The 18,183-nt window shown below is 33.7% G+C and overlaps 1 protein-coding gene across 7 annotated transcripts in view; it reads right to left on the minus strand.

The window, feature by feature from the left end:
- The window catches only part of LOC108977846, a 50,423-nt gene that overhangs the window by 29,826 nt on the left and 2,414 nt on the right, over positions 1-18,183 (minus strand). The gene's annotated exons all lie outside the window — the stretch shown is intronic.

The following is an 18,183-nucleotide window of genomic DNA, read 5'->3' on the forward strand; positions in this document are numbered from 1 at the left end:
TTTTGCGTATGTCGCCAGGCTGTGATTGACGGAGTGTGATGGCTGCTGCAAATCCACCATTTGATGGCTGACTTTAGACGCGTGATCTGCGCTCGTGCACTTCGTTGCGTACGCACCAATGCTTTTTCACATTTTTTCCATCAAGTCAACTCACAAAGTAGGTTACAATATTACCATCTAACTTTTTGCCATGCAGTCACAACTCTACAAGCAACTCTGCACTAGTCCATGCACACACTAACGATTATTGACGATGGTGAAATATTGGCTTTTGTTTTGCAAAGTTCTTCCGGTTTTGTTGTTATTGTTATCGACAGCATTTTCAAATTGTTAGCTTACTTCTTGAAGCGTTTCTATGAAATTGACTTTTTTTAAGTAGTTTGCTACTTATCGACAATTTTCTTATAACACACCAATACATAGAAACAAATGCATGTTTGTTAATGCATGTACATATGTATGTGGTATGTATCATTAAAGTTGCATACATTGTGGCACATGCCAACAGTTCACAACTGCTCGCCAACTACCGCCAGGCATTAAGTTACACTCTAAGAACTATTGCAATTTGGCCTGAAAGTCTGCCGAACGCGCATCGTGTGTGTGTGAGCCTGAGGGTGTGTGAAGTGGCCGCACCAAAGCGAAATGAAATTGCACGCAATCTCTAATGAACACTAACATACTCTTCTGCATGTGTATGTATTTGTACTGTTGTTGTAATCGCGCTTTTAACTTCTTAAACGCAGTGTGGCATGACCAGGCAACAGCATGTGGCACCAACTTAGTGGGGAAGAAATGCACCCCAAAGTTATTTACAAACGTGGCTGAGGTGCATGCATTGGGTAGAATTCGCTTGCGGTAAGTCATTTTGCAGCGAATGATTACACGCTTCGAGGAGTCGTGCTTTGAGTTGGGCGCGCTCGGTTGGTCGCAGCGAAATTAGAATTCGCTATTAAGACAGGGCTCGACATGCGCAACATTAAACGAGGGCAGTTCGGTAAGACAAGGGGCCTCGGAACTATAAACGCAACTCTGCACCTCTTCTTTTTCTTTACTTGAGCTACGCGGTTATAGCGGAGTTAACAATAGCGCACCAGTCGTTTCTTCTTCCAGTTTCTTCTCCCCCTGGTCTTTCCAAGGGAATGGAGGTCTTCGTCTGCTTCTCCCGACGGGTATTACGTCGAATACTTTCAGAGCTGGAGTATTTTCGTCCATTCGGACTACATGACCTAGCCAGCATAGCCGCTCTTTTAAATCGCTGAACTATGTCAATGTTGTCATATATCTCATACAGCTCATCATTAGATCGAATGCGATATTCGCCGTGGCTAACGCGCAAAGGACCATAAATCGTCCGCCGAACCTTTCTCTCGCAAACTCGTAACGTCGACTCATCAGATGTTGTCATCACCCATGCCTATGAATAATGAGTAACTTGTAGAGGTTGGTTTTTGTTCGTCGGGAGAGGACTGTACTTCTCAATTGCCTAATCAGTTCATATTGGCAAGAGTTATTCTGCGTTTGATATCGAGACTTACATTGTCGTCAGTCCAGTCTGGAGAAAGTAGAACTAACGGCGCGATTATTGACGCCAAAGGTACCAATATCATCGGCATATACCGCAGCTGTACACTCTTATAAAAGATTATAGGTTGAAGAAGTTACAGGGAGGCACCTTGCCTAAAACCTCGTTGGGTATCGAACGGCTCGGAGAGGTCTTTTCCAATTTTGACTGAGCTTTTGAGTGTCGATTCTCTTTTCACGGGCCGTTTCGAAGATTTGCCGCAGGGTGAAGTTTCGAACTTTTTCATGGAACGTTTGCTCCATCTTCAACGATTGGAGAATCGGATTCGCATCGTTAAGTTTAGTTTTTTACCGTTTTGTATGCCTGTGCAAACTACTGATTATTCAATATTTCCTTTATGGTGAAAGGAAAGCATCAAGGCAATGGGTAATAACACAAACTTCCCATCCCATTCAAAAAGTCACCGACTTATCCAACTGTCTGCACACCCTTTTCGTGAATGAGCCAGCGCTTTGCGTTCTAAATTCACCGGTCACATAGAGGGCACTTGGAACTCACTAGTTAGCCGTAGATAATGTCCGCCACAGCGGTCTTAAGTGAGTATAACACTTATTTCATTAAGATATTTACTTTGATTGAAGTTAAAAGACATTGAGTCATAGAAACTGAGTTCATATGTACACAAATTAATTAATTGAAAGTAGACAGTAATGCAATTATCCTCAATACGCATACTTTACTGCACTAATTTCTGAATATATAAAATATATAAAAAGAAGGTAGTACGATTTTTATTCAGTCACCTTTAATTGACTTGAAATGAAACCACTTATCAGCAACTTACTAAGCTCGTAATTCATGCGAGGTGGAAAAAATTAAAGAATTTTTGGAATACTGATCATTTTTACACTTCTTCTACATACTTTTTCCGACATTTAAACCTGTTGGCATTGCTTTTTATCTTTTATCTTATCTGAATAAATATTTTTGTTTTATTTGCTTTTGTGTTTGGCATTTTCTTCCATCTTTTTTAGAGTAATGTGTGCAATATTTATTCAGCACAGCTTTTGTAAACACATTGAAGATTTCCATAATTTTGCATGTTTACACATTAAGAAGAAGTCCACTAAATAAATATACGAAAATGTTTTAAATAAATTTTCCAAATTTCTCCGCAAAAAAAAAGCGATAAACAACGAAATTCGATAAGCTTTTGTGAACATTTGCAGCAGACTGAGTTGTTTTTTTTTTGTGAGTACATTTTTTGTTATGGTCTTGAAAAGGCAGTATAGATTATGGAAATATGTAGATGAATAATGTTTTGCAGCATTTTCATTAATTAACCGAAAATTCAGAAATTATACCGAAATTTACATGACAATGCTAATATATAAATATATTCAAAATATATCATAAAAGAAAAGCACAGATCTTTAAATATAGTAAAACTTATTTTTTGTGGATATTAAACGAAAGATTCAAGAAGGCAGCTAGAAACCACGTTACCAAAAACCAAGCTCGATAAGTCACGCAATATTCCCGTCCTGCTATATGGCGCAGAGGCATGGACGATGATAACAGCTGATGAGTCGGTGTTACTAGTTCTCGAGAGAATGTTCTGCGGAAGATTTATGGTCCTTTGCGAATACCACATGACATATTTCAGCGAATTAAAAGACAGCGGCTACGCTGCACATAGGATCATTTGGTCTCAAAAACCAGACAAAATTCGTTCATCGTCCTTGATTTCACTTAGATACCTTACATACAATCACCAATCATATGGAGCAAAGTCAAGTGGATGTCCGAAAATCTTAGTAGTAATTATAGTATCAATTTTAGGCGCAAAGATACACTGTTGTGAGTAAAACATGTTCTCCAATTTTCAAAGAGATAACTCAAATATTGGCGGATATATCCAGCATAAAGTGACCTAGAAGTTCTAAATCTTTATATTAGGTATATAGGAGCTCAGGAAAGTAATGACCCGATTCAAACCATTTTTGACACAGTTAAATCCTATTGCCAGGAAGGATTCTATCTGAATTTCAATTACATATATCACACATTGAATGATATTTTCGGTCAAAAGTCTACTATTGGTATCGGCTCCGCATATTCGGTGCCTAGGGGCTTGAACAGTATTAGTTGGATTTGAAGAATTGTTGGTTAAAAGGTGGTTTACTTTAAGGGAATTATTATCGCAACATTTTATTCCGTTATATTAATTAATTCTTTATTTGTGTACTGGAAAGTGAAAGAAGTAAATGGAATTTTAAATTGTGTTATATGGGAAGTAGGCATGATTGCAGTACGATTTCGCTCATTTTCACAGAGTGACATAGGAATATGAAAAGAATGTTAAGTTCCAAATTTTGTCGAAATCGGTCAGTCGGGACCTGAGTGGGCAGTGCCACGCCCATTGTCTAATTTTCACACCGGCTCCGATAGAGCCCCCTTATAAGATCTATATACCGCCCGTATATAAAAACTTAGAAGGATTTCAGTATTTAATTAAAAAAATAATAAAGCAGTACTAATTTTATGCAAGTGAAAAACTTTTTTCAACGCGTTTTTTTAAAGCGAGGAAAGACAGGGAAAATGTTTAAGCTTATATATTTTTTCCCCGAAAAAAATTATTATACATTATCTGAAAGCCTTCTACGCAGTACCCGCTGGGGGAAGCAGCGAAAGAGGAAAGCTTCCATTTCATTCGAAAGACAAGGTGGAGGACATAGCGCCGCCTACTCAGTAAAAATATAAGCAAATATTTAAATATCGACATCCACTATGGGGGTGAATTGAATACTTTTCAATAACTGGAAAAGTCAACAAGTTCCATCGGGTCTGAGACCAAATAAGAAATTCGTCCACAAAGACATAGAAAAAAATAAGTTTTTTTTTATTATTTCAACAAATTTAATACAATTTTTGGGAAATGTATTTGACGACTTCGAATTCAGTACCACTCCATTACCTAGCTCTGAAAAAGCTTAAAAGCTCATAAGACACACCGACAGATGTCGGATGACATCATACAAATTAATAATAAAAGTAGGAGTTTGACCAAACAAATAGCAATTGCTAACTAAGCTACGATCTGTTAGTTGCGGTTAGGATTTGTATTTAGTAGGATTCAGATGTACCCAAAAGAACTTTTTCGAAACTTGATAATTCATTTTTCCATAAGCTCAACGCTAACCGAATCGACATTCATGGGAATACCCAAAAGGAAATGCGATTGTACTCGCTTCCGCCAACAAACGATGAACACGAATATGCAAAAGAAAAACAATGAAAACACACAAAAATAGAAGTATTGACATAGCAAACAAGGAAAGTGACACTGGAAATCCGATGAGAGGCGTTTAAATTTACAAATTGGCGCGTGGGCGAGCATGAGGCGGCAGGGCGGACATGACCCTACATATAGTATAATCGCTGGCGAAGTAAGTTGGTGGGCGGAGTAGGAGACTAGTGTAAGGGCTTAGCTAAGCAAGCCAACAACCCGTAAGTTGACAACTGCTAGCGACTACAACAACAATACTGGATACGACAAAGAACAAAGCCAATGATTAGTGAAGTGAGTGAGGCGGACGTAGAGTGAGCGCACAGAAGGCGAAAGTTCATGAAAAGTTTGCGTGTTGGCTCTGTGTGTGGCTGTATGAGTGTGTGTGAATGTTGGTTGTCAACAACAAAGACAGCGCGCTTGAAACATACTCAGTTGACATCCGAACTGTGCACAAAGTAAATTCACTTTAATTCAATTAAAAACTACAATTTCAATTAGAAGCTAAAAGAACTAAACACATTAGGTTGCTTTTGTTTTCGTTGTACATATGTACATACACATGAGTGTTGTTTATATATTTAGTATATGTGTGTGAAATTTTAACTGAATTGAAACTAAAATTAGACCAAAGAAATACAACAAACAAACCAAACACAAAGCAAAAATATAAAAACAACAATCAAAAGTCTAAAGCAAAACGTTCTGCTTTTATCAGTCAAAATAAGAGCAGCTGGCCAGCAATAAAAAAACCAATTTGTGATCCGACAACAATAACAAAAACATACACAAAAAGAATTACACTTGCAACATTTAGAATAAAAGAAGAAATAGAAAATAAAAAATTTATGAAAAAATCCACAAATTCTTCAAGAGTCAACGAACAATTGTCTGTCGCTTAGTCTGTCCGTCCATCCATATTTATCTATTGTGTGCCACTGCTGGCATGTCTGCTACTTGGCACACCTACTAGAAAATACACGTATATATATTTGTATGTATGCATGAGTATGCCGCTGTATATGCAACCCAACTGCTGTCTGCTGCGTTTGCCTGCATGTGAGTTAAGTATGCGCTGGCGTATGAGTAACTATTGTTGGCGTTAGTCTCGACATGATTATCGGTATGATCGCGTGCAATTATGTATGTGAGGGTGTATGTGTGTTTGTGTCTTACTTGTTTGCTGTTTTCTTACTACTATTGTTGCCTTCGATACGATTTAACGCTATTCAACGGCAAGTCATTATAGTTCAAGTACATTAATGTGCTCGCACAGCCATGCAGAAGCTCACATACACACTATTACACACTTTTGTAGATTATTATTGTTATTGAAGAAAATATATGAAGCACATTTGTATTTGCCGTAAGAACTAAGTTTGTCTGTAAGTATACATTTGCATATTAATAGTTGTTAGCGCATGACTGAAGCACTAAGAGCAATGCCTTATAAGAAAGAGCACACAAAGCAAGTGACTAAGTCTTGTGTGTGTGTGTGTGCGTGTGTGTTCAAGTGGGAGGAAGTTAAGTTCTTGCAGACACCTTAACAATATGAAATACTTATGAATGTGAAGTGGGGGGTATGCTTTGTGGTAGAGAGTTCAGTGTAGTTTGCTTGAGAGATATGTTAACTACACATAACTATATGTAGACATGTTTCTTTATTGTCAAAAATTAAATAAACCAGCTTTAAGCTTCTTTTAGAGTTTCAGAAGCAGCTGTAACTTTAGCAAGTGGTGTAATGAAATATGAACATAAATTATACAATTCGGATAAAGATAATTATTTACATACCAGTCTATCTATGTACATACTTACATATATAGTTATATGTATAAGCGTTTATATAAAGATATATGCGGGTTTTCATGTTATCTACAATTTAAATTGAAATTACCGAAAGTTGCGTCCATCTACCACTTTTAATGACTTTATGATCCAAGAAATTAAAGAAAAAATGCTTGAAAATTGTCGCGTTAGCATCAGAGAGACAGCAAAGGATTTCCACATCTCTTAAGGATCGACTTAACACATTTTGGTTAATATTTTGTGTATGAAGCGTGTCAATACTATGCACGTCCTAACAAAAACTGATATCATTACTCGAAGCGTGCCACCCCAGCACAAGCGCGATGATCACTTCGTCTTTTCTCTTCTCGTCGGCAACAAAACCCGGTTTGGGAGACAAAAAGTGTCCTCCGTTCCCACGACAGTCGAGTCTAATTAACCGGAACGGCTCCATATTTTCATCCGCAACTCGGAACCATTCCACGAAATTTTTCAAGAATGTCTTCTGTAGCTACAACAACAACAACAACAAGTGTCCTAGTCTGTCCATAGACATGTATAACAAATTTCTAAAATTGGATTTAGCGTTGGCACGCTTGGATTAGCTCAGGAGTCCATTTTGAATGCGGTAATAAAGATTTGTATTTAAGTGCATGAAAACATATTTGTCCGGGTTAAATTTGATCAGTTGATACAGACCCCACAACAAATTAAAATATTTAAAAACATTTTAGAGACATAGTTTTACTAAGGAACAGATACTTTACTGGAAATCTTCAAACTAGACATATTTTTTATTTAGTGTTGCCAACCCTACGACCTTGACGCGATTTCTCATAGATGGATGTTTGTTTGAAATCAATTACTAATCTATTCAACAGCTTTGAAAAACATTCAAGGACTATGCTTGTGTGACGCAAAATTTCCATTGAGAAAACTGCTACTACTTACTGAAAGACATAGTTATTTTTTCATTCAATGTTTTTCGCTTATTGAAAATTCTATATTATATGTATATTTATATCATCAAATACATATATGATCGCTGCTTTTAAAACAATTAACGGTGTTACAAAAGAACGAAAAAATATAACAACAAAAAAGGCTAACTTCGACTGCACCCAGCTATATATAATAACCTTCACAGTTCTATGTATTTCTTAGAGCATAAAAAGATCTTTATCATGATTTTGATCGGTCAGTTTGTAAGGCAACTACTTATGTATATGATATAATCGTCCGATCTAAACAATATATTCGGAGATTTTAGAGCTTCCTTGCACCTTTGTCGATGACAAAAAAAGTTTACCATACATGAACTTGATTTGGATCAAGAAGTTTGTATGACAGCTATTTGCTATTTCCTTCTGACATCGGCTTTTCCGACAAATGGAACAGCTTCTTGGAAAATGATAAAAGTATGCAAAAGACAGATAAACGAACATGGCTAAATCAACTCAGCTCGTGACGCTTATTATTTCTATATGTACATATTTTATAGATATATACCTTATATATTCTCCAACGTTTCATTTTTACCCCGTTCATGGTATAAAATACTGGTTGACGGTACTCTTAATAAAAATTAGTAGAAATTTACGATACCCAATTGAACAAGACACATACAAACACATTTTATCGCTACTCTCTCACACACAAATAATTTATAATAATTGTAGAAGTCAACGGATAGGCGACAGTCCTGCACCAACTTTTTATTCGCCTTTATATACATCTCTTTGTACATACTAATTGACGCCCACAACGCTGCAAATTGACAAATAAATTTCGAACTTAGAAATTAATGAAAAAGCAGGTCAACAAATGTGCAAAAAGCCTACCAAAACACACACAATGCAAGAAGGTACTGAGCGCTGAAATACAAGTACACATGCATAAGTACGTACTTATGTACATAACATAGGGACTTAAGAGTAAATAAAATGCTCGTAACTAATAACAATCTAGAGAATAAGTACCGCAGAAAAAGTTATAAAAATTGGCAATAAAAAATTAAAAAAAAAAAATAGCTGGAGAAAAAAATTGGATCATTACTTAATGGCAAACAAACATACACACACGGCAGGTCAATTTTTATACTCTCGCAACAAAGTTGCTAAGGAGAGTATTATAGTTTTGTTCACATAACGGTTGTTTGTAAGTCCTAAAACTAAAAGAGTCAGATATAGGGTTATATATACCAAAGTGATCAGGGTGAGGAGTCGAGTTGAAATCCGGATGTCCGTCTGACCGTCCGTCCGTGCAAGCTGCAACTTGAGTAAAAATTGAGATATCATGATGAAACTTGGTACACGTATTTCTKGGCTCCATAAGAAGGTTAAGTTCGAAGATGGGCAAAATCGGCCCACTGACAGGCCCACAAAATGGCGGAAACCGAAAACCTCTAAAGTGTCATAACTAAGCCATAAATAAAGATATTAAAATGAAATTTGGCACAAAGGATCGCATTAGGGAGGGGCATATTTGGACGTAATTTTTTTGGAAAAGTAGGCGTGGCCCCGCTCCCTACTAACTTTTTTGTACATATCTCCAAAACTTCTATAGCTATGTCAACGAAACTGCATAGAGTCGTTTCTTTTAGGCATTTCCATATACAGTTCAAAAATGGAAGAAATCGGATAATAACCACGCCCATCTCCCATAAAAAGATTATGTTGAAAATCACTAAAAGTGCGTTAACCGACTATCAAAAGGCGTCAGAAACACTAAATTTTACGGAAGCAATGGAAGAAGGAAGCTGCACCCAGGCCTGATGACATGTACGAAATATGGGTGAAATCGGTTCACTAACACGCCTTCTTCCAATACAACGCTATTTTGAATTCCATCTGATGCTATATGATCTGATAATATATGGTTATATATACCAAAGTGATCATGGTGACGAGTAAAGTCCGTGCATGCTGTAACTTGAGTAAAAATTGAGATATCTTGATGAAACTTGTCATGCGAGAGTATAAAATGTTCGGTGACACCCGAACTTAACCCTTCCTTACTTGTTTTAATATTTCTTCTACATTCATATGTAAGTAAGTATATCAATAGAAGCGTTATAACAATCTTCCGCTAGGCAGTTAATACCAAATTCCAACTGCAGGGGCCGTAAAGCGCCAAAGTATACTGGAGCATAATTGACTTGTGCATTTTACGTAATTTAAACATTGCGAGTAACTGCAAAAACGCACACGTTATACATATGAAGATGTAGATGACCTGCAGGAAATCGATAATAGTATAAATACATTTTTATTAATCAAAGGGAAATAAAAGACTAGAGTTCTTATTACAATTTTTACGTTTTATATTCAAAAATATTTTTTCAACGATGTGATATACTGATGTCCAATATCCTTTTGATGAGAAAACATAGTTTGTTATTATTTTGTTTTTTTCCTGCAGGTACCCTCCACAAACGTAGAAACAAGTATGCTAAATTGTTTATAGCAAAACAAGAAACAATAATAAACAAAAGTCATACAAATACGCATTCATAAATACAAAGAAAAATTTATTGCCATACGTATGTGTGTATGTATGCATATGATACAAAGGTATTAAAGTCAAAAATCACCGGAAAATGCATTTCATTTATGTTTAACTTGTTTTCATTTTCACCATTAAATTTTGCGCTATTTAACGTGCTGAGTGAAAATAGTGGAGAGATTAACAAATTGATAATTTATATTTGTACGCACAAATACTTCGCAAAATATATAGACAAATACAAAATATGTTTCAAAGCTTACATAAATAATATTTCAAAATAAATAAAATATTAACAGGTATTCTTTAGTGTTTTTAACGTATTCTAATCAATCTAGAACATGCATATCCGGGTCATCCACATCGAAAATGTGAAAAAAGCAAAATTTAAGTAATCATGGTTAAAATCTTGAACGTCTCTTTTATTATTAATTGCTTATAATTTATATAAAATAATATCAAGATATTATGTTTCTTTCTTTAATATGTGATTGAATATGCTTATTTGAATGTAAGCATATACATACTTATCTACAAAACGATTTCGTAACGAAGTAGATATTAAAAAGATTATTTCCCTATACAAAAATAATATTATTATTTGCAAATAAATTTAAAAACATCTGTTTGCAGGCTGAGCAGCTCGTAGTGTGACTTGGGAGACCACACAAATTTGTTTACTGTGAATAGTACTGGCTGAATAAGGGGACGAAATGAAATGGAAAAAATATATACAATCTTGTTGATTGCTCAAGTGCATTTTTTATTTCAGGAATTATTGCAAGAAAAATATAAATTCGTAAGCATCTTTTTTTAAACTCGTATTCTTAATTAGGGACCACCTCTTGAGAAACTTAGTTTCTCTCTCAGAGGCTTACTTTGATCAGGGGCTGACATTGATAGAATCAAAAGAAAGTTAGTTTTCAGAAAACTATAATTAATTTAAAAAATTTAATTTTTGAACCAAATATACAATATTTATACATATGTATGTGCTAATTATATATATAACTATATATTTTCTTCACGATAAATACCTATTTGATTGATCATATTTCTGTTTTTCCTTCAAACCCTTACCATATTTCACATCTTCGGAGTAAATATTAAATACAATGTGACAAATCAATATTTATTTTGTCGTCTTCAAAGAAATCCCCACCAAATATAATACACTTATGCCAACAATTTTTGAGTCCTCGAAACATTTTCCATAAGAACTTTTTTGTTTTATCTCTTCGATCGACAGAAAACAGATTCCACGTTGCGGTAGTTTCAGTATGGAGAACAAGATAAAATCACACGAAGCCAAATCTGGTAAAAACGGTGTTTGATCAATGGTATTCATTGCATTTTAGGCTTTAAGTTTGGTCACAATCGTACTCTTTTCGAAAAAATTCAGCTTTATCGGGGTGGAGGAGAGCAATAACTCGTTTCATACCCAAAATTCTTTCATGCTTTCATGCCATCTCTCTAACATTTGTCTGACGTTTTTCAAGAACCATATCACTTTTTTAAGATTTTCATCAGTTGAAGAGGTCGAAGAATGTCCATAACGAGACATGTCAATCGTAGACTTGTTTTTTTGAATCACAGTAAGCCTTCTGCAATATTCGCCTTATTTATGCAAATTATTTGTTCAGTATTTTTATCCACTGTAAAAATCGGAGTGCACCACTTGCAGAGTAATTAAGGACAATCCTACCAACTTAGCAAAATACATCTTTTTGAAATATCATTTACCCGGCGAATTTAATTACAATTTCTAGTCTATGACGATTTTGCACTTACAAACGTGGGAATAAATACACAAATTTCGAGGTTATTCAATACCTACAAATGGTTTGAAATATAAAATCAATCAATATATTTTGATTTTTATTATTTATAATTTCTGCATATAATTTTCGTGACATAACAGATACATATATATAAGCGTAAAATAAACAGGACATTGTTATTTAAATTTTGTTTTAGATTATTCCTTTCTTACAAGAAATTCTAAGCCATTCTAACAAGGTCAAACGATTATATGTATATTTGGCAAATAGAATCCGATAATTTACTTACCCTAGTAAACGAATGCGTTTACAATTAGTTCTTTTGCACATACACATTTAAAAGTTCGTACGTTCACTCACAAAATATTACTTTTTAATATTTTATGGATCGACCATTGATTAGACAGTTGAAATCTTTTGAATTGTAGTGTCTTGCGACCACGGATGCACATTCCAAAATCGCATTAACGAAACGAAAAGTGGCCTTGAATTGACGAACAAATATGGAGAAAATTTCGTGGATTACGACGAGTATGAAGAGTGGACAATAATAAATAAGCAATAATATTTTCAATGGATGCATACATTTGAACGAATGGCACGCGGTGGCGTTGTCAGGTGCGAAGCAACAATCTTGCAATCAAAAAAGAAATGGAAAAAAATACAAATTGTACAAATTGGTTTCCAAAACCAGAAACAAACAACAACTCGCTTTCTTACAGCTCAACTTTCATTATGGCAATGCGTGGCGTACGCACTCATAAAGTAATGCTATGCATATGTATAATTATTGCAATTTTAATCTTTTTATTGTGCGTTTTCTATTATCATACATTTACCTATATTTGGTATGTATATATAAAAATGCATGCGTGTTGAATTTTTTGCAAGTCTGAACATTTTTTAAAATCAAATGGTAATGATAGCAACTACGGCAGCCGTTGAAGCAGTGACAAGAAACAAAGTTATTTAAACACACAAACGTATGTACATGTATACGTATACGCAAGTTAGTTTGTTTATTCACATAACTGATAGACATAAATCAATCGGCATTGCAACTGCAAGACAAGATGACAGTTGCACCAAGGGATATGCATACATACACACTCATATCAGTTTTTAGTCTGCTTTGTAAATTCGAAATCAATAATAACACACGACATATAATGCGACATACATAAGTAAAGAGTAACGAGTAAATAATGCAGCGATCACAATGGAATTTATGGTATGTGTAGGCCGCTGTACGTAAATGCAGTGGGAATAAATGTCAATGAATAGCAGAATATTTGGAGTTTCAAAGAAGGCAGTTGGTATGCAGTACAATCATTGCCACAGTGTTAAATAAAGTCATAATAAAACGCAATCCTGTAAATATATAATTAATAATAACAATAGTAACACGTATACAGTAGCAATGAAGAAAAATTTACTAGATGTACGGCAATTATAGATTATGAATCTATATAAGCTTATGTTTATTATTTTCACCGGTCAAATATAATGAACAATGCAGTGGGGAAAAGAGGAAATCCAACGAATGAGTATTGAATGTCTTGAATATTTACATAGATATGTACATACACATTTACGTATATTTATAGCGTCTCTAGGGATAGCAACTAGAATGTTAGAAAGATAGTAATATAAACATAGAACGTGACTTCTAAGCATATAAAAATGGAAATGAATGCAGTATGTTTAAAAGAAAAAAACACCAATAAAGAACAACAAAATTATACAAGAATGTTTGTATGAGTAGTATAAATAGAAAGAAAGGCACTAAATGCTAGAAAACAAACCAAGAAGTTGAAATAAGGTAAGGTGCATATGCTATGCCAGAAGAAACGTAAGTTAAGATGTACCTATAATATATATAGGTATATATATATATGTGTATGTATACATATATGCATACATTTTTTGCAGGAATATTCTTTATCTGTTCTACAAAAGAATTATTTTAAATTCCATGTTGCACAACTCAAATGGAAAAAGAAGTTTGGAACGTTTTTAGAAATACAGTAGATTGAAGAAACAAAGAAAAGAAAAAAAGTCACCCTTCACACGTGTAATTTTTATAGCATAGAAGATATTAATCGGTCAGTTTGAATGTCAGCTAGATGCTATAGTGGTCCGATCTGAACAATTGCTTCGGAGATTTTAGTGATGCATTTGATAGTGATAGAATGCATATAATAGTTTTCCATACAAGGATTTGATTTTGATCGATCAGTTATATGTACATAAGTTGTATACTATGGTGGTCCGATCTGAACAATTTGTTCGGAGAGTTTAAGTTTTAAATAATAATATAAGTCAGATGGAGAGATTTGTGGAGATAATTTGTAAAATATAAAAAATTCCATAAACCTACAAGGATTTCAGTTTGAGAATCTGACAAATGTGCAGTTTATTTGAGAAAAAAGAACACATGCAAAATTTCAGATTGATATTTCAAAAATCGAGTACACAAACGGATTCAGCTTGTCTCGCTGATGGTTCATTTACATATTTTACAAAGTACTTCCGACGTTTATTTTTGGGTGCTACAAACATCGTGGCAAACTAATACAGGTACACTGTTCAAGGAACAAAACATGATAGATTTGTGCAGATTATTTACACTTTAATTAAAACAAATCTTCAATTTAAGACAATAACGTTTCATAATTATTATGGACAAAACACATTCATACATACATACGTTCTGATATACATATGTAGTATATTAATACAAACAAAATCAATATTATTGTTTATACTAATTAGATACAAATTAACAGAAGCTAATRCATGTATGTATGTATATGTATATACATTTGTACATTAATACTATATAAACAAGAAACCGACACTTTCAACTCAAATAACGAACGCATCGTGGAAAATGGGGTAATTCACAACCATAATAAGTGTGCATATTGCGGCAATTAGCAGATAACCTGAGTTCGCACAACGGCGGCAACGACCATGAGATGTTCTTATAAATTTGTATATATGTACATACATACACATGTGTTATATTGTGTACTTTAATAAGATAAGATTTCTCAGCCGCATATTCATTGTAGATGCTGTTGTATGGGCTATGCCACATAAATAAAATCGTAGGCTCTAGCAACAACCGGCTGATTGAACCTTATCAGCTGATTATTAGTGATATTGCTAATAATAGTTTATACAGGAATCAGATGCGTACGTGCAAGAAATATTTTGTATAATTTTCACTAATTTGTGATTTATTTATGTGCTTGTTATGTACATATATTTTCAATATAATTTCTAGTTTCTAAATTTGTTTTACTTTGCCCATTTTTTGCTACAAATTTAATAAATGCCACAACCGGTTGATAGATGTCTGGTCATTACTAACGATGTTGTTTGTTGCTTGCTTGTCAAAGTGCCGGTTGTGCACGTTTTGTTAGACAATTGGCTTTCAAATGTGTCTGGTTAAAAGTGAATACATACATTTATTCATATAAAACAAGACTCGAAAACAATTTGCTTTACACGGCATTTGAAATTTTAATATTTTTTGTTAATTTTTTTTTTTTTTTGGTTGCTTTGTAGTCATAAATGACTGCTTTCTTTGACCCTTTGTGAGAGAGATTGACTGGCATTACTCGATATTTTTATGAGCAATCTGAAACTGTATAAGCTTTTATGATTGCTTGTCTCGCAATTTGCGATTAGCAGAAGTACATGTGTATATGAATTAACCAGTGAAACAATCATATGTAAATAAAAGTATGCATATGTGCATACATACATATATGATCATTTAGTCATCTTTTTTTCTTTTCATTTTCCGTGCGATATTTTTTTAAAATTTGTTGCACGTTTATGGTCTCTGTCGATTTTGTCATATTAGTTATGCGAACGAATTTTAATTTTATATTTATGAAAAGATTTTTGTATGTTTGTGCGTTTAGCCATTTATTTTGTCTCGTCTTTGACCATTTTAATATTATCAAAACGTTTTAGTATAAAATTACATACATATCTATGTATATACATATGTAGAAATGTACTATGTATGTACATACATATGTATGTGCGTTCAAGTATCTTCACCAAACTGCTACTCTTCCTTCTTCTGCATACAGTATGTTGGAATGTGTAGAAATGTTAGTCATGCGAGCAGCCATGGAATTGTGTATTTTTTCTATTTGTACCCATTATCTATTTAACGGCAAGCCGGTAATAACCAGTTAGCTTAGACGCAATCGCCAACACACTTTGCCATCAACTCTATCTGCAATCAAGGCGACACGACGAGTTTGCGCACCCAGTAAACAAGGAATGGAAATCAAAGCAAAAACGAGGAACGATAATATTTATAATAGAAAGAAGCGATATGTATGTATTCAAAATTCGTAGATTAGAAAGAAACGTAAGCCAAAACGAAAAGTTTTAAAGGAAAATTTAGAAAATTATAAGGACAATAATTTACTGTGGACTAAATGTGGCACTCCCTCCACATAAAAAATATAAATGGAGCTGCATCAAAAATATGTTTTAATATAATTTAGCCAAGAAACACACACACAGTTTCCCCAATAAAATCTAAAAGAAATCAAGAGCTTTTGTAAATATTATAGTATGTACTTTTTATTTTTAAAGTAAACAAATAAAAATCAATTAATTACAATACCATATCTTGTATATGTATATTTTAAAACGTTTAGAGGTGTCAATATAATGTAAGGTATTTATAATATTATCACAATATTAGTAGCAAAACTAATTAGTAATGTCAATATATTTTTTTAAATTTATAAGTGTCATAAAGCATTTAAATGCCAAATATAAACACAATTACTAACTTGCTTTGCACACACCTCTAAGGGTGTAATAAAACTATATATTATTTGAAAATTTATTAATAAATTATAATAGCAACAAAAAATAGTAATATTTTTATGATTTACTTTAAAAATCAAATCGAATGACAGCATATTAAATATACATATGAATGTTATCTATGTATGTATATGTTTATAATCATTAAATCACAGTTCACTTTATATAGGGTGTAGAGTGATTTGTTTTATATTTAAAATAGAACTACCATTATCTAAAAATGCCCTTTTGACGAGTTCATAAAATGATTGTTATTTCCTTAGCAATCGATAATCGAGCAATTTAATTAACAACGCAACACGTTCATACTAATAAATACCTGACGAACTTAAGTGGAAGCACTTAAGTGGCTGATATGGTAATAAAAGGCTCAATAAACGTGCATACACACTACTATGAGCTAAAAATAGTAAGACTTTGTTCATTATTTTAAAATATTGCAACCCTTGAAACAACATCCGGAATAGCCTTCAATACGCATACTGAATTAACGTTTAATATCTTCAATTTACTCAAAAATGTTTATCCGGAACGGGCGATGAGTTTACTAAATAGCCAGAAGTTACACGGATCTAAATCAGGCAAATACAATGGTTGCGGCAAGATATTTGATTTAAATTTTGAATTTTCACTAATCCTTCCGATATTCCAACGATGCCAGTAAGATCTCTGATTATTAATCGTCGATTCTCATGCAACAACTCCTTTATTTTACCGATGGCATGATCATCAGTTGATGTTTATGGCCGTCCTTAACGCGGTTCATCGGCAACGCGTTCTCGACCCTCTTTAAATAATTTATACCAATCAAAATCACTTGATCGCGACAAACAATAATTCTGAAAGTCTTATGCACCATTCTGACAACAGACCATTTCGACAACAGAAAATTGATTCCGCACACAAAATTTAATGGAACTTATTAATTTCATTCATCGAAAAAATCGTCGAATGCACTCCAAAAAGACAAGCGTATACTAAACACTAATGATTATTTTGATGTGCCTTTGGCACAAATATCACTGACAGAAATATCACCTAGAAAAATATTTCGAAGAATGGGTTTTAGCGCGAAATGTAAATTAAAAAGTCTTACTATTTTTTCAAATTCAAAGTTATATTTCACATTTATATATTATATATTTATGTATAGTGTATAAATAGATACACAAATAGGTTCATGAAAATCGTAATTGCGTAAACCAAAAAAGTGTGTACTTAAAAAGAAGTCTGTATGAACCTTTGATTGCCATTATTAACAAAACTTATAAATCGATAGTGCCCACCGTTGAACAAAACAGCTGTTTGGCAAGTGGTCACCAAAGTTCGGCTGAATAAAACAGATTAGAATTACCATATTTTTATTGTATGATTTCCAATTAGAATTTGAAAAATTTAGTCATATATGAAATAAATTGTCATAATGA

The sequence above is a fragment of the Bactrocera latifrons genome, unplaced genomic scaffold (genome assembly GCF_001853355.1).
Source record: "Bactrocera latifrons isolate USDA-ARS-PBARC rearing strain unplaced genomic scaffold, ASM185335v1 scaffold_117, whole genome shotgun sequence".
Lineage (NCBI taxonomy): Eukaryota > Metazoa > Arthropoda > Insecta > Diptera > Tephritidae > Bactrocera > Bactrocera latifrons.